Raw genomic sequence first — 23182 nt, 5'->3', positions numbered from 1 at the left:
TCTTTATTCAACTTTGGAATTACTCTCTACCTTTTAAAATATTTTATCTCCTCCATTTTTTATTTTCTCTTCTACTAAAATTCAAAATTTAGACAGAACTTTTCTTGAAATGTTTAGATCTCTTGTCCATGACTAATATGACTTTTCTGAAGTATTCTACAATTCTTTGTTGAGAATAATTTTTGGAGAATTACTCTGGTCAACTATCCTGCTTCATAGGTATGAAGCAATTCTATGAGGATTGGGTAGAATGTGCTTCTGGTTACAGAGTTTCTGAAATTACTTTTCTGATATTTGAAGATTCCAAGGCCCTCCTGTTGCCATGCTGACTAGCTTTTCTCAATCATTTGCTATTTTAACTTGTTCCAATGAAACAAGTCAGTAGGAAAGAGTTGGGCCACCTAGGCACCCAGGGTATATTTCCCCAACTTGTCACCTTCACCATTGTCCTTGTGCTCCCTTTCCCTGTTGAATCCTTTTATTCTTAGCTTTGTATTTCTGTGGAACAACTGCCGAAATGTCTGTAAAGGTCATGACCTTCAGTTACCGCCATACATCCAATTTTGTCTGCTTTCCACTTGTTTGGGAATTTTTTAAAATTCTTGCTGCACTAATGATACTTTTAATATAATATTTAATTTAAAAATTCTTCTATCATTGCAGAAATTTTGAGCAGGAGGAAAGATAGCTGCATGCTCTCTGTCTGCTATCTTAATCCCATTTCCCCAGAACAAATTAAGAATACTGCCTGTGCCTGTCCATTTTACATTGCCATGCAGGAATGCCTTAGACTGGGTAATTTATAAAGCACTAACAGTTCTGAAGACTGTACATGAAGCATGGTGCCAACATCTGCTCAGCCTCTGGTGAGACCTCAGGGAGATTTCACTCATGGCAGAAGATAAGGCAGGAACAGGCACATCACATGGTGAGAGAAAAAGCTAGGGAGTGACGTAAGGTGCCACACTTTTGAACAACCAGATCTCACGTGAACTCAGAGCAAAGACTCACTCATTACCACAGAAAACACTGAGACATTCATGAGGGATTTGCCCTCATGATTCAAACACTTCCCACTAGGCCCAACCTCCAACATTGGGAATTATATTTCAACATGAGATTTGGAGAGGACAAACATCCAAATTATATTATTACTTTTTAAGAATTATATTCCAGACACCAAATTAGAGTAAATATATTACATTAGTTTAAAGTCCTGGAGTCTGACTAAAACGTTATAAATGTGATGGTCAAAGAACAGAAATGGCTGACATTGGAAAATAACTTCGTCTGAATCTGGGACAATATGCATGCTTTTGCCCAGAATAATTCGATAATTGCTTTCATAAAGTGAATAGTTAGCTCCTTTAAAACACATTGAGTATTAATTGAAAAGTCAATTAATTTTAAGAGGAGAAACCATTTGAAGGAGAAATCGTTTAATTGCACACAACTTAGTTGCATCTGCAATTTGCATCTACAAAATTTTTTTCTGAATTGCAAACAGATAAAAATCAGAGTCACTTTGAAAACTTTGGGATGTCAATTTCTCCTGATAAATAATAACACTTAAAAAACCGAATTAAACCAATAATAGAAATAAGGAATACTATTTTAAAGCTAATTGGTTTGTTCTTATCATGGTTTCATCTTCTACTATTTCAAAAAAGTCAAGCGGCAGTAAAAAATTCAAAGTGTTATATGACTTTGTCTGGAAGGATAACGGTGCACTGGGGTCAAAGAATAAATTTTCAAAGGTGAACATGCTGGGCTAAAGTCTTACGTGAGTTTATTTGCTCAGTAAAGATGGAGGAATCTTTCTTTTCTCCCTTCCCCCATTACCATTAACTCAGAAGAAAATAGAGACAAAATTCAAATCAGACTCTCTTTTGTCTCCATAAGTGAGACAGAAACTATAGATTTATGTCTAGGACTAAGAGGTAGAATTATATGTTAAAGAATATTAATGATGGAATCCACTTTAGAGTTTGAGTATCAGAATACTTGCAGTTAGACAGTGATTCACGTATTTCTAAAGAAGAGAGTGGGAATGTGACCAAGTAATAAGTGGATGAAAAGGAGACCTGGATACACATTTAGGAATTATTTATTTCAGAGGCACCTAACCAGTGGTCCATGGATTTTTAGTGGAAGCACTTCTAAGGTCTGTGACTCCTTTGATTTTGAATGCAAAATTTTATGCATACATGTGCCCATCTAACGTTCATCAGACTCACAAAGTTTTGGTCTTATAAAAAGGTTGAGTCACAAATGTAATTTAATCTTCTCATTTTACAGGTTAAAAAACAGAGGCCCAGACAAAGGAAGTGACTATGCTCAGTCCAAGCAGCACTGAGCAGCAGAGCCATGAGTCATATGGGTACCTAGATCAGGACTCATCTAACTGTCTTTGGCCACTGTCCTTTGCCTCTACATAACCCCTGACAGCACCAATTCCTCAAAGACATGAAATCTATTTTTCTCATCACCAGGGTTTCACTTCATATCATAGCAACATGAAGTAGGGATAAACTATCCCAGTTTAAGTTATCCCAGTTTAAGCAAAGATACGGCCTTAGTGATCTATATGTTTATTGACATTAATGATCAATGATATCTATAAGAAATAATATTAAGTTTGTAGAAATCTGACAAATGACTGAGCTGTGATGGTGCTCAAGGAGCCATGGCCAGTTTATATTAAGACTATGTAAGTGCTTTGTGTTTTACTTTAAGCCATTATTTCACCCTAAAGATTTTCTTTACAGATCTATAAACATAAAACAACACAAATTATGCTATTTTACCCATATTTTAATGAAATATATGATACCCAAACATTATATTTAAAAAGAAAATGAATCCCAGAATCAGGGAGAGAATGAACTCTGAAATTGCACTGTCCATTTTCAGTCTATTTTACCTTGAAGGTTTTATATTAACATTACTGTTAATTTTTCTAATGCTGAAGAAATGCACTTGAAAAGTGCACCATCTGTGCTTTGTCTGATTAGCTGGTCAAAATAGAATGGATGTCAAATTCTGAGTCCCTTTATTTTTATGAAAATAAAAAGAGCTTCACTTCTAACTCAGCTTTAGGAGTGAATCAATGAGAAGTCGTCTACTGCATAATCTTCCCCTAGAAAGTGATAAATATTTACAGTATATAATGAGATTTCATGTCAAAAATTGATGGTATTTATTGTGTTTTAATAAAAGCAGACTTGAAAACATTAGTTTTATTAAACAAAAAACAGAATATTGTTTTAAAATTGCCATTTTCATATTTGCTTTTCCTGTGGAGACCTTATATGCAAAGGCAGATTTTAGCTAACTGTATTACTATGGAAATCAGCTCCAACTGAATAGAAATAGTACAAAATAATGAAAACACTAATACATCTTTACACACTGTATTATTCATCTAACAATTACTTTCCCTTTTGTGGGGCTCACTTTTCCAGGTTTGGCTGTTTAACAGTCATATTTTTCCCAATATTTATTCTCAATTTATTTTCTCAAACTTGATCCTAAAAATTTACTAAAAAAGAATATTTAAAAGATCACACTGTCTTTTCCTGTGTAAATCAGAAAGATAAGGCTGTTACTAACCCATTTTCTAATTATTTAGGTAAATGTTAGGAGGAGCATTTGTTTCTTATATGAAAAGCTTTTCACAAACAGATCAAATCTGTTATAGGTGGCAGAAACACAGATTTTCTTTCATGACCTTGCTAGATCCTCTGACTCCTGAATAAATTAGTTCAAAGGGTCATCTCTTCAGATTTAGACATTTAGAAGCTAGTAACCCTCCTACAGTGGAAAAAACTCCTAGAGATTATCTGGAGAATATAATCATTCCTACAGCCCATAATGAAAATGCCATTAAAGATGACTCTACATTCAAGATTATAACTCAAATGCTTATCAGTCTCTAGTATAAAATAATAGAGATCATTAGTGACCATAGCAAACTAAAAAGTGCAGACCCACATAGATGCTAAGATTCACACTTTAAAACAATAGTATGCTGGCCAGAAAAATCACACTTCTGAGTGTTAAATTCCGCCAGTGGTTACCAGATTTTGGTGCTGAAACCACACAGTAATATGTCAATGCTATGGGACTGATTTTATCCTTTCCCCTTTTATGCTCATCCATTAGTCTTCTTCTTGTAGTTTGATGTATTTCTCCTTATCGATACTTTGCTGGTTGTTATGATTAATCCTTTACTGAAGTTTTTTTTTCTAAATAGATGAATTGTGATTCAAAAATGAAGAGAAAATGTAAAATGATCCACAATGAAAAGCCTTACTTCTACCCCTGCCTTGATCTGTCCATTTTTCATTCTGATTCCCATGCTCTGACAGATAACTTCTGTTACTGGTTTATGAGTTTTCACCAATGTTATTCTATTTGTTGAAAGCAAAACAAAGATATCCACAAGCACACACATATTCTTATGCCTCCTATTATAAACAACACATTCCACACTATATATACATTTTTTTTTCTTCTTAAAGTCAATCATTTGAAAACCACTCCCGCTATGGTTTGGATTTGTGTCTCCACCCAAATCTCATGTCAAATTGTAATCCCCAATTTCAGAGGTGAGGCCTGGTGGGAGGTGATTGAATCATGGGGGCGGATTTCCTCTTTGATGCTGTTGTCATAATAGTGAGGGAGTTACTGGAAAATCTGGTTGTTTAAAAGTATATAGAACCTCCCCCTACTCTCTATTCCTCCTGCTCTGGTCACATAGATCATGCCTGTCTCTTCCCTTCTCCTTCTGCCAGTTTGTAAGTTTTCTGAGGCCTCCCCAGGCATGCATCCTGTACAACCTGTAGGGCTGTGAGCCAATAAACCTCCCTTCTCCGTAAATTATCTAGTCTAAGGTATTTCTTTATAACAATGTGAGAACAGACTAATGCAACTTCTTACTTAAAAATAAATACATAAATAGGTTTTCTTCTGGGATTTTTATGGTTTTAGGTCTGACGTTTAAGTCTTTAATCCATCTTGAGTTAATTTTTGTATAAGGTGTAAAGAAGGGATCCAGTTTCAACTTCCTGCATATGACTAGACAGTTTTCCCAACACGGTTTATTAAATAGGGAATCACTTCTCATTTCCCCATTGCTTGTTTTTGTGAGGTTTGTCAAAGATCAGATGATTGTAGATGTGTGGCATTATTTCTGATGCCTCTGTTCTGTTCCGTTGGTCTACATATCTGTTTTGGGACCTGCTGCTTTTTTTTTTTTTTTTTTTACTGTAGCACTGTAGTATAGTTTGAAGTCAGGTAGTGTGATGCCTCCAGCTTTGTTCTTTTTGCTTAGGATTGTCTTGGCTATGTGGGCTCTTTTTTGGTTCCATATGACAGTGTGGCAATTCCTCAAAGATCTAGAACTAGAAATACCATTTGATCCAGCAATCCTATTACTTGGTATATACCCAAAGGATTATAAATCATTCTACTATAAAGACACATGCACATGTATGTTTATTGTGGCACTGTTCACAATAGCAAAGACTTGGAACCAACCCAAATGCCCATCAGTGATAGACTGGATAAAAAAATGTGGCACATATATACCATGGAATACTATGCAGCCATAAAAAAGGATGAGTTTGTGTCCTTTGCAGGGACATGGATGAAGCTGGAAACTATCATTCTCAGCAAGCTAACACCAGAACAGAAAACCAAACACCACTTTCGTGTCCTTTGCAGGGATATGGATGAAGCTGGAAACCATCATTCTCAGCAAATTAACACAGGAACAGAAAACCATACACTGCATGTTCTCACTCATAAGTAGGAGTTGAACAATGAGAACACATGGACACATCACACATGTGTGAGGGAAACATCACACAACGGGGCCTGTCAGTCGGTGGGGGGCTAGGGGAGGGAGAGCATTAGGAGAAATACCAAATGTAAATGATGGGTTGATGGGCGCACTAAACCACCATGGCAGATGTATGCCTATGTAACAAATCTGCCCATTCTGCACATGTATCCCATAAATTAAAGTATAACAAAATAAAATTTAAAAAAGGAACAAGATCATGTCATTTGTAGGAACATGGATGGAACTGGAAGCGGTTATCCTCAGCAAATTAATGCAGGAACAGAAAAACAATACCGCATGCTTTCACTTATAAGTGGGAGCTGAATGATGAGAACACATGGACACGTGGGGGCAACAACACACACTGGGGCTTGCTGGGTCCGTCGGGAGGGAGAGAATCAGAAAGAAGATATAATGGATGCTGGGCTTAATAACTAGGTGATGGGTTGATATGCGCAGCCAACCACCATGGCACACCTATGTAACAAACCTGCGCATTCTGCACATGTACCCTGGAACTTAAAATAAAAGTTAAAGAAAATAAATAAATAAACAAATAAATAAAACGTTTAACTGATTCAAACATTACTATGTGGTAATAAATGGCAGAAATCTGATGTTTTCAACATTATAAAAATAATACTAAAAGACAAGTGCACCACATTTGTTTGTTAATTTCAAATTATGATTTTGTATTTTAGGGATTGTGGTATTTTTAATATATATTGGGGTATTTTTTAAATGAGAGACAAAAAAATCACTTGAGATCCCTTCACAATGAAATGAAAGAAGACAAGATTTGCTCCTGTCATAAATTGTATATTTTCTACATCTCTCTTAACAAATAAGCACAAAATTATTTAAGACCCACAAATATTGAATTTTCTGGAAAATCATATATTTGTCTTAGAAAAGAAAAGTGACATGGTCACTAGGGAAAGCTGAATGAATTTACAAATATGTAACACATTTTATCACACCAATGAAAAGCTTCATTGACACAAAGATTTATATAGATTTTAGGAAATACTTTTCATTGTATATTTTTACTTTTCCTCCAGCATATTCACTGGAGAAAGAAAAGTCAAGGAGAGAGAAGGGTCATGTGAATGAGAAGAAAGGGAAATGTGTAAGAATGAGGAGAAGGGAGACAGAGAAAGAGAGAAACTCACTGGTTTGAAAATGGCCTATTTTTATTTCCTTGTGGGATTCCTTCTACTTCCTAAAAGAAGTTTCTTTCTGACATAGATGATTCATGCTGAATAATATCAGTGTATAACATTTCTTCTGAATTTTGGGTTGATTTTGATGAAGCTGATCCCAAAGTAGACTGCGTCCACATTTGGGGGATTATCAGGCATACATCAACGGAAAGGAAAACATTAAGGTAAGAAAGGATGATAACAGAATATACTTTAAACAGCTCAACTTCAAAGAATTCTCTTCCAACATGATCACTTCAAACATTAACAAAGATTTAATCACCATTAACTTTGTTTTAAACTCTGAAGGACATTCTAGTGTTATGCAGAGGGAGCATAGACACACATGCTACCTGGTGTCCATATTAAATACTGATAATTGGGTAAAAACTTAAAAGCAGAGAAATATCAGAAGACAGCTGATCCCTTAAATCACTTATTATTCCAAAAAGAGATGTGCTAAGTTGAGCAAAGCTAGGTGGGATGCTTTCCCATTGAGGGCACTCCTGCCCTCTAAGAGCTTCACATATTTATAAGAAACAATAGGAAGGGAGAATTTATGCAATTAGAAAACAATGGAAACCCTCTAGTCAATAACAAATATGGCAAGGTTGAGGGGAACTTCTAGGGAAGGGCCTCCAACACTAAGCTTCTAGTGTCAGCTCAGCTCATTTTTTCACTAAACTAGCCCAAAGCAACTAAGCAAGATCTTCACCAAGCTCTCATAAGCAGATGGGGGAATGAGCTTCTGGAGTCACCTAGATTTATCTCTACATTGTTATTTTGCATATTCTTACACTGAATGAAGGCCCTAACGATATAAATTTTACTGCTGTTGCACAATATAAACTTGTGCCTGGATTTGGACATAGTATAAATACAACTCAACTTTTTGTTTATCCATTTATTTCACCAAACATTTATTTAGTATTTTGAAATCTGAACTGCTACTTTTTGTATTTATGACCTTGAGCAAGTTAGTGAACTTCACTGAACCTCAGCTTGCTCATTAGTAAACCAGAGATAACAATTCCCACCTCATGGTATTGTTTAATGAAGAAATAAAATAAGTCATGTAAAGTACCCGTTGAAGTACCTCTTTCTTTATTTTGTAAGGTAGAAGAGAACAGGCATTTCCTAGTTGGTTATCCTGGATGAGGAAGACTAATACTAAAAAGCCTTGGTTAATAATATTCTTAGCTACAAAAGACATCTTAAATAAACACCTCTAATATCTCTATAAGTTATTACCCCCTAGTTTTATTTCCCTGTGCACAACCTCGTTAAAATTCATAAATCTTATAGTAGGAAGTTGTTTCTGAATCACAGTCCCATCTCAGAGACAATGGGAAACAAATGGTATAAAGCACACTTCCAAAACAAACCCGAATATTTTGTGTAGCCAAATAAATACAAAGCAATTAATTCTTGTTGAAGGAAATAGACCCAAGCTATACAGAAAAAGCTGCATTTGCTGTGGGTATTTAAGTACTAAGTGACAGAAAATTCGTGAATCTCATCTTCACAGCTTACCATGTCAGAACTGGATAGTTTAAATCATTATTTTATTGTGGAAGGCAAGATCACTTTAAAAATCTCAAAATATCTCTTTATTTTAGTTTCCTAAAACTAAACTCAAGCCCAAATCACCTGGGGACTTTAATTTATTTGCTTGTAGTTCTTGGTAATTTTTTAAACAATAAGGTTAATGTTCAAGTTCAGAATTAGTTCAGCCCATTTCAACTCATGGACACATGTTCTAAGCAGAATGTAATGTGTCCTTACTATTGGTTTCAGGGAAACATGACATCAAATTCCTCTTTGGATATTCTACAAAAGGCTTTTATTTGAAAGATAGTGTTTTAAGAATGTGTTTGACCTGAGGCACGTCTGAAATGGAATAATGGTGACATGTGTCAAAATGGTATATTCTGTTAGCTAAAACATTTCCCCATATCTCCCACTGGTAAAATAATGATATTTTGGTTCTGAAAAGTAGGTCCACTCTGGTGGGAAAAGGCAGAGTCATAAGATCATCACTTCTATATTTTCTAAAATCTTAAGGTACCAGAAAAAAATGCCACATTTTCCCATTTGAGAACTCAAGTTAAAATGTCTTCAAAATAAAAAATAAATGAAAACAATTTTTTTTAGATTTGGGACAAACATTCAGAAACTTTGTATTATAGACTTCAGGAAAGCACAACAGTCAAACCCTTTTATCTTTGTCTCTATAGGACAAGATGATTATATTTTGATTAGCCTTCCACCACCCACAAGCGTAATGGGAATGTCTGAATTTTGAGCGGCTCTTAGACCATTTGTCATTGTTAGGCAAGCTAGTAAGCCTCAGTTTCTCCATCTTTACACCACAGATTTGAAATGAGGATTTAAGATATGATCATAGGCCTGGTGCGGTGGCTCAAGCCTGTAATCCCAGCACTTTTGGGAGGCCGAGACGGGCGGATCAGCGAGGTCAGGAGATCGAGACCATCCTGGCGAACACAGTGAAAACCCCGTCTCTACTAAAAATACAAAAACTAGCCGGGGGAGGTGGCGGGTGCCTGTAGTCCCAGCAACTCCGGGGCCTGAGGCAGGAGAATGGCGTAAACCCGGGATGGCGGAGCCTGTCAGTGAGCTGAGATCCCGGCCAATGCACTCCAGGCTGGGCCAACAGAGCGATGACTCCGTCTCAAAAAAAAAACCAACAAAAAAAAGATATGAATCATAAATAATGTAACTATGACAGAGAAGAACTTCAACAAATGCTTCACATTTGGTAAAAAAAAAAAAAAAAAAAAAAAAAAAAAATTCCAAAGATGGCATTTGTCCTGAGCCAAACAAATGATTTAAAAAAGGGCAAATAACTGTGATTCTCTTCCCCAATTCAAATCGTAGGTTCCTGAAATGCACTGCAAGATCCATTAAGTTTAGACAGTTACATTCATCTGTTCAAACAGCTGGTAATTGCCCCCCTTTCCTCACTAGTTAGCCTAATTGGAGTAATGTAATGTTAACAGATTGACCTTTAAAGTTCAACACTCGTGAGTTCATATTATGACTCTACCACTGAACTGTCACTCATTTATAAGTTACCTATGCTCTCTAAGGCCTAGTTTTCTCATCTATAAAATGAGTTAAGTACCTAGCACAATGCCTTGTGTGCCGTAAGTACTCAAAAAATGTTATGTTTTCTCCAAAGAAATAATTCTTTCCAAAGAAAAAGTATCAGCTAATGTGTGGAGTTAAAAAATTCCTGCCATACAGAATGAAAAAAGTATTTATTACATAAAAATGAATTAACAAATTTGAAAAGAACCCCCAAACCCCGTAGGTTCAAAGAAAATACGTGTTCCTCTATTATCGCCGATGTTACAACATAATCTTATTTCATCCTTTTGACACCTAGAAATATCAAAGTAGGCTACTGTATTTGTCGCAATGAGGTTCTCAAGCTTGATTTCTAGCTGTCAGTCAAAATGTCACCTTTAATCTTACTAGTTCATGTCACTGAAATTTGAGATGAACCCCATAAGTTTTATTAAAAACAGAGTATAGTTGCCATACAAAGCTAATGAATAATGGAATATATTTTTCATGTTAATTCATAAAATTCATAAATAATGCGATAAAACATCTAATTGGTACATTTTAGACATAAATGTTTATCTATAAGAATGATGTGATGAAGTACCTTAAATTGTAATTATTGTTTAAAAGATTTGCAATTTAACCCATATGACATCTGTATCTTGTACCTTTTAGCTTATTCTCTAGGTAGCTATCTGTCTGCCACCAAAATAACATATGGTAGAATTAAACAGATGTCATTCCTTGTAGAAGAGTCTTCACATTTTGCAAAAGTAAAGCAACTATCTAACTCACAGAAAGTTAAAATAATTCTAAGCCTCTCTCCCCCAAAATAAGGTATGTGCCAAGTGGAATGTAATTCTCCCAGAAAACAATCACTTCCAGGAAATCTCAAGGGAATAAGTTTAATACATTGTTCCAATCTCTGTGCATTGCTTCAGCAGAACATAGCAAGAAAATTAAAAGACTGGTTTTGTTTACAGAAGACACTGCCTTTCTTCCAATACTTTTCAATGAACTCATCTCATTCTTATTCATGGAAGAACACCCACACTTCTATGAATCCAAAGTACCAAAGTCAATAGAAATATCCACATATCCAAAATAAGGATTTTTTTTTTGTCAAAGAGGAAAGAGATGTGCTAAAAGTATTCCTACCATCAAATAACTACATATCTACATATTTTTTGAGTTTAACAATCTTTCTTTTTCTAAAATAAGTGAAAATTCAGTCTCCAAATTAAAAAACTAAAAGTACTACTTTTTTCAGAACCTGCTCAAACTATCCAGAAATTTAGGGAATCGACACTTTTTCAGATATCAAGTGAAAGTCATGTATCCTTAATTATAATTGGATAAATAAGAAGTAAAACAATATTAGAAAAACATTTCCAAGAAGAACAAGTTTTTAGCTTATACAATTTTGACAAGTGTTTGGAAAAGTTGGTGCTTTCATAGATCATTGGTCAGTACATAAATTGTTATAAGTGTCTTGAAGGACATTATGACAGTGTCTATCAAATTAAAAACTTACAAACCTTTCAAGTCTGAATCTTTTCTGTATTTATTCCATAAGTGTACATGTTCATGTGTGCACAAAAATGTCATTTGCCATGTTTCTTTGTAATAGCAAACCACTGGAGGCTCTGGGATGGGCTGCTGCCTAGTGACAAATGCCTGGGTGTGAACTTGGTGGCTTAAGCAGAGGTGTAAATCTGGTTAAGCACTCAGTCACCAAAAGGATCTCAGATGATGATGCCCCCTGATTTGGGCTAGAAGGCAATGAGTCACATTTCTAACATCTGGTGGAAGGAAAAATGAAAATACAAAATGCTAAAAATAAATAAGTTGGTTAGTGAATTAGCATTTCTTTAGCACTAAAATGGTTAACAACTCTATAAAATGTATGATAGAATGAAAGGATATTTCTATCTTTCCTTCTCAAGCTTTTATTTTTAAAAAAGGTGATTCTAAGCACTGTACTGCCTATAGATTTACAGGATTTTTCCCTCAGAACAAAGATCACAGAAATTATCTTAACAATTAATTGCAATTACATTTAAGAGCAATTTATCTAGTTCACATTAGGCTGATGCCCACTTGAATGTAAGTTCATCAATAAAACGTAAGTTCCATGAAAGCCAGATTAGCTTTCATTTTATGTTGCATCCCCAGTCCCCAGCACCTAGAAGAAAGAGCAAGTGACATGCAATAGGTAGTCAAAATACATATTTGCAGAAAAGTCAGCAGAGTATATCTCATGAAGTTCTCCAATTGCAAATATTTATTAAGTGAACTCCACTGCTCTTCAAAATAATTTTGTCTAGCATGAACACTGGCCCATGTTCACATTCATATATTTGCTTTAAGAACTTTAAATAATGTATATAGTCCACTGATTTAAAGAAGTCCTAGAACTACTAAAAACAGGAAGAACCACCGTGAAACTGGAAGTCAGTTTTACATGACAATAGTAGTATGTGTTGTCCTTCTATAGACTTACTAAGTGTATTAGTCTGTTCTTATGCTGCTATAAGGATGTACTCGAGACTAGGTAGTTTATAAAGCAAAGAGGTTTAATTGACTCACATTTCTGCATGGCTGGGGAGGCCTCAGGAAACTTACAATCATGACAGAAGACACCTCTTCACAGGGTGTAGGAAAGAGAATGAGAGCCAAGAGAAGGGGGAAGCCCCTAATAAAACCATCAGATCTCATGAGAACTCACTATCACGACAACAGTATGGGGTAAACCACCCTCATGATTCCATTATCTCCACCAGGTTCCACCCTTGACATGTGGGGATTATTACAATTCAAAGTGAGATTTGCATAGGGACACAGAGCCAAACCATATCACTAAGATGCTGGTGTTTATGGAAAACACCCAGGAATATTAGTAAAGAGGATTTTGTTATAGAAATGGTTCTATTGTTGATTAATTTTGTACACTTAACTATGCCCTTTAATCCTAGGTTTTCATATTTTTATCAGTAAAATCGTGGGATTTGGGTTGGGGAATCTCTAAATTCTAGCTCCGCTTGCTTTAAACTATTTCATTCTATGACTTTGCATATATCAATGTCTCAAATCTTACTAACAATAGTGGGGTTGCTTTACAGAAAACATATGCCCAGATAGAAACTCACCAAAAAGGAAAAAATCAATCAATCTATTGTTATTGTCACTCTTGTTCTCTTGTGTGAGTACTTCCAAAGATAACTGGAAAAAAAAAATTGGCATGGATCTTCCTCTAAATGCAGTATCTCTTCCCTCTCCCTTTATCTCTCACTATTTACATTTTCACAGCCTTTCATTTCCAATTCAGAACTTGTTGAATACAGTAAAGAGTAAAAATCTCTTTTTTACATGGATTATTCATAGATCACTTGTTAATTGAGCAATGAAACAGATATTCACATACTGTTACACCATTTATTGGTATAAAAAGACAATATAAAAGGAGGTTTTTAAAATGTATGTGACATTTGACCCAATAATTCCACTGATTCACATAGACATTTATATTATTTTGAAATTATTTCAGTATTATAGAAGAGTTGCATAAATATTTCAAAGAATACCTGTATATTCTTCACCTGCTATCCAAATGCTAACATTTTATGGCATTGTCATTCTCTCTTTTTTACTGTGTCTGTTTCCATAGATATGAAAGCTTTTCATTGGAGCATAATTTAAGATGGAAAAAACTGGAAGAAACCTAAATAACAAGCATCAAGGAAATGGCTTCTTAAATTATGGCATATACACTATATGGAATATTGAACAGGAATTAAAATGTTTTCAGTGATTACTGTAAAATTAAAGGCAAGATGCTTATTAGGTAATACTAATTCAAAAAATTATTAAATTTTTTAAATGATTATTACAAAGATTGTAGTATATTATCTATTAAATATTGCCAAGTGAAAACTCAGAATAACATCAATGACACATATAAACAGATTGATGTGAAAAAAAGATGAGAAGGGAACATGCAAAAATAAATGTAGTTATATAACTGTGATTGGGATTATGAGTAAATATTCTGTTTTCTAAATAATATAACTTTTTATGGACTATCCTTTAAGATTTTATGGATGACTACCTGAAGTATAAACAAGTGGAAAATACTGAATTTGAGAAATTAATCGCAAGGCTATAAAGTAGAAGGCATAAATTGAACTATATACTGTAAACACTCATAGATCATGGGAGAAAGAAGAAAAGTGGTCATTTTTCCTAAGGAGAAAATAAATAGAACTCAAAACAGAGAAGAGATTATTTGGACTGAGATTTCCAAAGGAATAAAGCTGACACAGGTTTATGATGAAAGTACAACAAACAGAATGCTGAATTCTGCTAGGTATCAGTTTAATTTTTTACCGTGCTACACGATACAATTCGATTGCTTCTAACCTAATATTTCACAGAGATGTATTATTCTGTGGGTATCACTAACAGATATGTGAAATCTGACTGCCAGACTGAACACAGACCTGTAAACCAATAAAACAGATATTTTCAGAGAGTTAAAATATCTGATAACCAAAATCTAAAGGAGGAGGATGAAGATAATAATAGACTTATTCTTAGCAAAGAATGTTCCACACATGGGACTTTTAACAGTTTAATTACATGTTCAACACAAAGGGAAACACTTCTGAAAGCAACAAATTCTGTTGTAAGGTGTTTTGGGGTATAAAGAGTTGTAATTTAACAAATAACCTCAGAATATCAGGTGGTATTAAAAAGTGCTTTGTTTTAGCATATTTTCTCATTAATTTTTATCTGAATATTTGGCTCTGAGGCTTACAAACCTGTGTATATGCAATTTTGCCAGGGGAAATAGGCAAGAAGTATTTTCACCTATCTGCTGAAGATAAAACTTTTTACCATAAAGCAGTCATAATTTTGTCTTGGAATGAAACACAAAGAACAGTATAATGTTAATTGTGATTAAAAAATAACGCTATGGTGTTAGAATACACTATCCAAAAGTAAGTTGGTCAATGTTCAATGTTTCGTTTTTGTTTTCTCATAAACGGGAAAGAAAAGGGAAATGAGGGAAGAGTAGGTTTGGACAAAATAAAAGCAGAAAAAGTCTGTAATACCTCCCTGTGTCCACACCAAGCTGTTCTCCACTTAGATTAGGCTAATTTATCCTGTATAGGTAAGATAGAAAAGCAAAAAATAAAGTATGTATCTTTAATCTATGATTAAAATAAATTATAATTGCATGTTTTCATCTTCACTCTATCACTAATTCACAACCCTGTATTACTAGCCAGAGGCTCAAGTATTTTGCAATAGTAACACAATTATAAGAGCATTAGTAGAAGGTCCAGATAAGAGGTTATATTTTTATATAATTTTATTTTACATACTTATATATCTTATTCATTATTTGTAGTAAAGAAACGAAGGAATCAAAAATGACTCTCAGAATTTGGGCTTAGGCATCTTGATAAATGGTGACATCATTTACTGTGAAGTACAAAACATAGAGAGACAGGTTTGGGCAAAAACAAGTGATCTGTCTTGGAGAATTCAGGTATGAGATGTTTGTTAGTTGTCCAAGAGAAAATAATTCAATATCAAGTGGGCAGTATTGGCAATAATACATGATGGATTTCTGATTCAAAAAATCCTTATCAGAAAATCTAGTATACATGTAGCAGAGGAAATTGGCCTCTTAGTAAAATTTCTAGGTAGATACAAACGGGATTCTTTCTTAACATGAGACCACCCAAGCAGGTTTAACACATAAGATACCAGTACTTGAACCCCAGATTCTACTAAAGATAATATCTTTATTGTATCTAAGTTATACTTCACGGTATATTAAATCTTTGCAAAATGAACACTGAAAATCTAAAGCTAATCACAACTCCAGAAAGAAATTAGATTATTTTCATTTACTAAAAGAAAAGGATGCTTTTATTCTGCTCACAGCTGAGTTTGTCATCTATTGTTATTTCACAGATGACATAATTCACAAGTTATTAAAGGTTTCACTGCAGTCTGAACTTTGTATTCTTACACATTCCAAAACACTTTCAATTTTCTCTAACTACTCTCTAAAGTAATTTCAGTCCCAAAGAATAGAGGAGGAAAAAATATACATTGGGCCGGGCGCGGTGGCTCAAGCCTGNATATATATATACATAGAATATATAAAGCAGAGGCAGAGAATTGATCTAATATGACATATATCTTTATGAAAGAAAAGATAGGATGACTTGCTCATGGCTATATCATTTATAAGTTATTTCTTCTCACTTATCTTATAAAGACAGTTCTTTTTTAAAAAAGGTTAGGATTTCTTCATATTTCATACAAGTTATCTCTTTTCAGCCTTCACGGTTTTTATAGTTGTTAAGTTTCAAACCTAAAGGACAACTTACTTTTTCAGTTATTGCATTGCCTTCTTAACATATATGCTGCTGTTTAGAATTTATCCCCGAGTCATGATAAAATCATAGTTTAATATATGTGTATACAAAATCATATCTGAATAAAATAAATATCTGTAAAATTCAAAATCATATCCAGATCTGATGATAGTAACCAATACAAATGGGATTGTCAATCTCCTCAATGTCATAATTATTCTTTTAAGTTATAGAGTACTAAATTTTAGTCATACAAAATGAATGAATTTTAGAGTTCTGCTGTGCAACATTGTGCCTATAGTTAAAATTAATGTATTACACACATAAAATTTTGTTGCTGGGCATGGCGACTCATGCCTATAATCCCAGCACTTTGGGAGGCTGAGGTGGGCAGATTGCTTGAGCTCAGGTGTCCGAGACCAGCCTGGGCAACATGGCAAAACCTCGTCTCTACAAAAAATACAAAAATTTGCTGGGTGTGGTGCACATACCTGTGGTTTCAGCTACTTGGGAGGCCGAGGTGGGAGGATGGCTTGAGTCCAGGAGGTCAAGGCTGTAATGAGCTGAGATTGTGCCAATGAACTACAGCCTGGGTTAGAGACCTGTCTCAAAAAAAAAAAAAGAAAAATGTTAAGAAGATACAGTTCATATTAGATGTTCTTACAATAAAAATAAATAATAAATCATATAGTACTGTATTCATAAACATATACATACCTATGTAAAAATATAAAATAATATCAAAATTATATGCTTCTATGTGTCTAGAAAGAAATCACATAAACTAAGTATATAAATAAACATATATACTAAGTGGTTAACTACATTTTTTTGTAGAGTAGGAATAAGAGCAATGCTTACTTTTTATTTAATGCATTTCTATATTGTTTGTCTTTTATAGCAAGCATGCATTGTTTGAAAAGTTGGAGAAATGGCAAGTTATAAAACAGAGATAACTATGTGTAGTAAAGTAACAACAACAAGTAAAATCACTAAACATCAGAGCAAAATCACATTTGTCAGTTTGATTCAGAAGCTTTCCAAATGTCCAATTATAATACCTCATATGAAGATAAAAATTAAATGTAGTTATTATAATAAAACTTTTGTAAAATAAGACAGTAGTATGCCAAACAGATTACCCTCAAATTTTCTATTTATTGTATAAAATAGTATTAAGCCTGTAATATACAAAAGGATTCATGGAAAAATCAAAATGTAAAAAATAATTGGGCTTTCAAAGTGTATCTTAATTAATAATAAATATCACATCATGTACTATAACAGCCTAAGTGAACAATACTGGGAGTAAGGCCACAAATTTGACCACATCATAACTTTAAGGATATTACAGTATAACTATGTTAAAAGAAAAACATTTTACTAAATTGGACTATTAAATTTCCTAAGAAAAATGTTACCTTGCCTCTAAAGAAATTAAAAAGCAACCTCTGGGTCATTTTCAGTAACTAGGTTCTAAACTGCTTCTTTCATTTATTCAGTAAAAAACATGTTGATTGACTCTCATGTACCAAAGATAAAGAAGTGAATAAAGCAAACAAAGAAAAACTGTCCTGGTGATGCTCACATTCTAGAGGATGGACAGAGAATAAACAAAATTAATTTTAAAATATTTAGAAGGTTAGATAGTGATAAAAGTAAGGGAAAAATTAAGTAGCAAAAGAAATAGGGATTGGGGATAATTTTGAGTGTAATAGACAAACTGAGGAGATATTGGAGTCAAAATTAGAGAGAGGGCTGGGCATGGTGGCTCACGTCTGTAATCCCAGAAATTTGGGAGGCCAAAGAGGGCGGATCACTTGAGGTCAGGAGTTCGAGACCAGACTGGCCAACATGGTGAAACCCATCTTTACTAAAAATACAAAAAAAAAAAAAAATAGCTGGGTGTGGTGCATGCCTGTAATCCTAGCTACTTGGGAGGCTGAGGTGGGAGGATTGCTTGAACCCAAGTGTTGAATGTTGCAGTGAGCCTAGATTGAGCCACTGCACTCTAGCCTGGGTGACAAAGCAAGACTCTGTCTCCAAAATAAAATAGAAAACATAGAGAGGTGGAAAAAGTAATGGCACTACCTGTGGGAAGGGATCTAGGCAGAAGGGCAGAAGGGGTCATGATTGATTGCAAAGACCTAAGGCAGTGCCTGCTTTTTTATGTTTAAAAATTAAACAGGACCATTCATTGGATCAAAATGGTAAGGAACAGAAGTGGTAGAAGAGGAAGTTAGAGAGATTAAGGCAGATCTTCTAAGATCTGCAATCTCTTTACAAGGACTTTGCTTTTATCTTGTGCAATATGGGAAGCCAACAGAGGGTTTTGAGTATGGAAAAGACACAATTTGTCTTATGTTTTACCAGCATCCATCTGACTGCTGTGTTGAGAGCATTCTAAAGGGATGTAAAAGTGGAAATTTAGATAACAGATAAGAGACAACTGCAAGAATCTAGAGAGAGATTATGGCAGCCCAGAGCCATGTTGGCATTAAAGGGTACAGCAGATAACAGCAGTGTCTTGCCCATATTCCCTGGATCTTATATTTAAGTTCATGCCATTTAACTTCTAACTGTCAGCATCAACATCTCTTGCTTGAAGGCTGTCTGGGACTGGAGCTAACTTTTCCCATGCATGTAGAAACCCAACAATATCCACTTTCTCCCCTTGGACAAGCACCCACACCAATAACAGACAGGAGTTGGTATATAACCACCACAGTGTTGTCACGGAGTGGAATGAAGCTGACACATGTATTTTACAAGAGCTCCAAATTTTCCCAGGGCAATTTAGCACCAGTTTCCTATTGTGGAAACTTCCTTGATTATGTACCTCTAACTGCCTTCCCTTTCTTGTCTCATTTCCCCACTTCCTACTATACTTTCCTGCAAACACATCCAACGAGTGCCATTGAGCTACTGGCACTCAAATCATTCTCAGGATGTGAGTCTGGTAGAAATCCAACCTAAGTTAGAAGTGATCTTAGGAGGCATTAACTTATATGATGAAAACTACAATGGAAGCATTTTGGAAGCCATGAAGGTAAGAAGTTTAATTCTGGACATGTAAAGTTAGAGGTGCCTGGTAGATACCCAAGTGGAGATTTGATTAAGCAATTAGATAAGTGAGTCTGTACTTCAGTGAGAAGTCCTGGCTTCCAACATAAATTACGGTGTCACCAGTATATACATGTAATTTAAAACCACAACACTGGGTGAGGTCTCCAAGGTAATGTCTGCAGATAAAAGAGTTCAAGAACTGTGCTTTGGCCACTCCAGGGTTAAAAGTCTAGTGCAACTATTCACAAGAGCAAAGACTTGGAATCAACCCAAATGTCTATCAGTGACAGACTGGATTAAGAAAATGTGGCACATATACACCATGGAATACTATGCAGCCATAAAAAAGAACGAGTCTGTGAATATCCTGCTTTTTTTTTTTCTTTCTTTTTTTTTTTTTATAGTTTTAAAAAAATTTTAAAATTTACAAAATAAAATCCTCTTTTTTTTTTTTTTTTTTTTTTTTTTTTTTTTTTTTTGTGGTGAAGTCTCACTCTGTTGCCCAGGCTGGAGTGCAGTGGTGTGATCTCGGCTCACTGCAAGCTCCACCTCCCAGGTTCATGCCATTCTCCTGCCTCAGCCTCCCAAGTAGCTGGGACTACAGGCGCCCACCACCATGCCAAGCTAATTTTTTTGCATTTTTAGTAGAGACGGGGTTTCACCGTGTTAGCCAGGATGGTCTCAATCTCCTGACCTCGTGATCCACCCGCCTCAGCCTCCCAAAGTGCTGGGACTACAGGCATGAGCCACCTCACCCAGCCAGAAGCCTACTGCATTCTTACTTAATTTATGTAAGCAGAAAACGTCTAGGCAAGGGGAAAAAGACTAATTTGGATTATAAAAACAGAATCACAGCCCCTCAATCAATTTCCAGACTTGAGCCAGTTTACAGACCCAGAACCCTTTGAATGAAGGAGAGAGCAGGTCCCCTTGGGAAAGGACCCCACTATATAGCTGGCAACTTATGCAGTGACTCTTTCTAACATCCTTTCCCAAGGAGACCTCCCACCTTTTACCAGGGTAACTGTGCACTGAGGAAAGGGAAATGATCAGGTATTTTGGGGACTACTGGACTCTGGCTCTGAGCTGATACTGATTTCGGGGGACCCAAAACATTACTATGGTCCTCCAGTAAAAGTATGGGCTTGTGGAAGTCAGGCAATTAATAGAGTTTTAGCCCAGGTACAACTTACAGTGGGTCCAGTGGGTCCTGAGACTCATCTTGTGGTCATTTCCCCAGTGTCAGAATGCATAATTGGCATAGACATACTTAACAGCTAGCAGAACCCCCACATTGGATCCTTGACTGGTAGGGTGAGGGGTATCATGGTGGGAAAGGACAAATGCAAGCCATAAGAGTTGCCGCTACCTAGAAAAATAGTAAGTCAAAAAGAGTATCGCATCCCTGGAGGGATTGCAGAGATTAGTGCCGCCATGAAAGACACAGGGGTGGTCCCAACCACATCCCCATTCAACTCTCCCATTTGGCCTGTGCAGAAGACAGATGGATCTTAGAGAATGACAGTTGCTTATCATAAGCTTAACCAAGTGGTGACTCCAATTGCAGCTGCTGTACCAGATGTGGTTTTATTGCTTGAGCAAATTACCACATCTCTTATTAACCCAGTATGCAGCCATTGACTTGGTAAGTGTATTTATCTCCATTTCTGTCTGTAAGGCCCACCAGAAGCAATTTGCTTTCAGCTGACAAGACCAGCAATATAGCTTTACTGTCGTATCTCAGGGTATATCAACTCTCTGGCTTTGTGTCATAATCTTATTCGGAGAGAACTTGATCAGTTTTTGCTTCCACAAGATATCACACTCGTCCATTACATTGATGACATTATGCTGACTGGATTCAGTGAGCAGGAAGTAGCTAGCCAACACACTGGACTTATTGGTGAGACATTTGTGTGCCAGAGGATGGGAAATAAATTTGACTAACATTAAAGAATCTTCTACGTCAGTAAAATTTCTAGAGGTCCAGTAGTGTGGGGTTTGCAGAGATATTTGGATTTTGGAGGCAATACATTCCTCATTTAGGTGTGTTACTCTGGCTTTTGGGTCATTTATCAAGTGACCCAAAAGACTGGCAATTTTGAATGGAGTCCAGAATAGGAGAAGGCTCTGCAACAGGTTCAGGCTGCTATGCAAGCTGCTCTGCCACTTAGGCTATATCACCCAGCAGATCCAATGGTACTTGAGGTGTCAGTTGCAGATAGGGATGCTGTTTGGAGCCTTTGGCGGGCCCCCATATGTGAATCACAGTGGCGGCTTCTCAGATTTTGGAGAAAGATCCTGCTGTCTTCTGCAGATAACTACTCTCCTTTTGAGAGGCAGCTCTTGGCCTGTTACTGGGCTTTGGTGGAAACTGAATGTTTGACTATGGGTCATCAAGTCACCATGAGACCCGAACTGCCTTTCATGAACTGGATGCTTTCTGATTCATCTAGCCATAGAGTGGGTCATGCTCAGCAACATTCCGTCATCAAATGGAAGTGGTATATACATGATTGGGCTCGAGTAAGTCCTGAAAGCACGAGTAAGTTACATGAGGAAGTGGCTTAATTGCCCATGCTCTTCACTCCTGCCACCCTGCCTTCTCTCCCCCAGCCTGCACCAATGGCCTTATGGAGAGTGCCCTATAATCAGTTGACAGAGGAAAAGAAGACTATGGCTTGGTTCACAGATGGTTCTGCACGATATGCAGGCACCACCTGAAAGTAGACAGCTGCAGCACCTACAGCACTTTTCTAGGACATCCTTGAAGGACAGGCATGAAGGGAGTCTTCTCAGTGGGCAGAACTTGAAGCAGTGCAAATTGTTGTGCACTTTGAATGGAAGGAGGAATGGCCAGATGTGCGATTATATACTGATTCATGGGCTGTAGCCAATGGTTTGGTTGAATGGTCAGGGATGTGGAAGAAGTATGATTGGAAAATTGGTAACAAAGAATTTTGGGGAAGAAGTATGTAGATGGACTTCTTCAAGTGGTCAAAAACTGTGAAGATATTTGTATCCCATGTAAGTGCTCACCAACGGGCAACCTCAGCTGATGAGGATTCTAATAATCAAGTGGCTAGGATGACCCGTTCCATGGACACCACTCAGCCTCTTTCCCCAGCTGCCCCATCATCGCTCAATGGGCCCATGTACAAACAAGCCATGGTAGCAGAGATGAAGGTTGTGCATGAGCTCAGCAACATGGACTTCCACTCACCAAGGCTGACCTGACTATGGCCACTGCTGAGTGCCCAATTTGCCAGCATCAGAGACCAACACTGAGCCCTCGATATGGCACCATTCCTTGGAGTGATCAGCCAGCTAACTGGTGACAGGTTGATTATATCAGACTTGTGCCATCATGGAAAGGGCAGAAGTTTTTTCCTCACTGGAATAGACATTTATTCTGGATATAGGTTTGCTTATCCTGCATGCATAGCATGGCAGGTAGGCCTGCCAGGACTACCATCTGTGGACTCACGGAGTGCCTTATCTACCATTGTGGTATTCCACACAGCATTCCCTCTGACCAAGGCACTCACTTTACAGCAAAAAAAAAAAAAAAAAAAAAAAAA

Source organism: Rhinopithecus bieti, unplaced genomic scaffold, assembly GCF_001698545.2.
Source record: "Rhinopithecus bieti isolate Rb0 unplaced genomic scaffold, ASM169854v2 scaffold_20170, whole genome shotgun sequence".
Taxonomy (NCBI): Eukaryota; Metazoa; Chordata; class Mammalia; order Primates; family Cercopithecidae; genus Rhinopithecus; species Rhinopithecus bieti.
The sequence above is the reverse complement of the archived record's forward strand: the minus strand, read 5'-3'. Positions refer to the sequence as shown.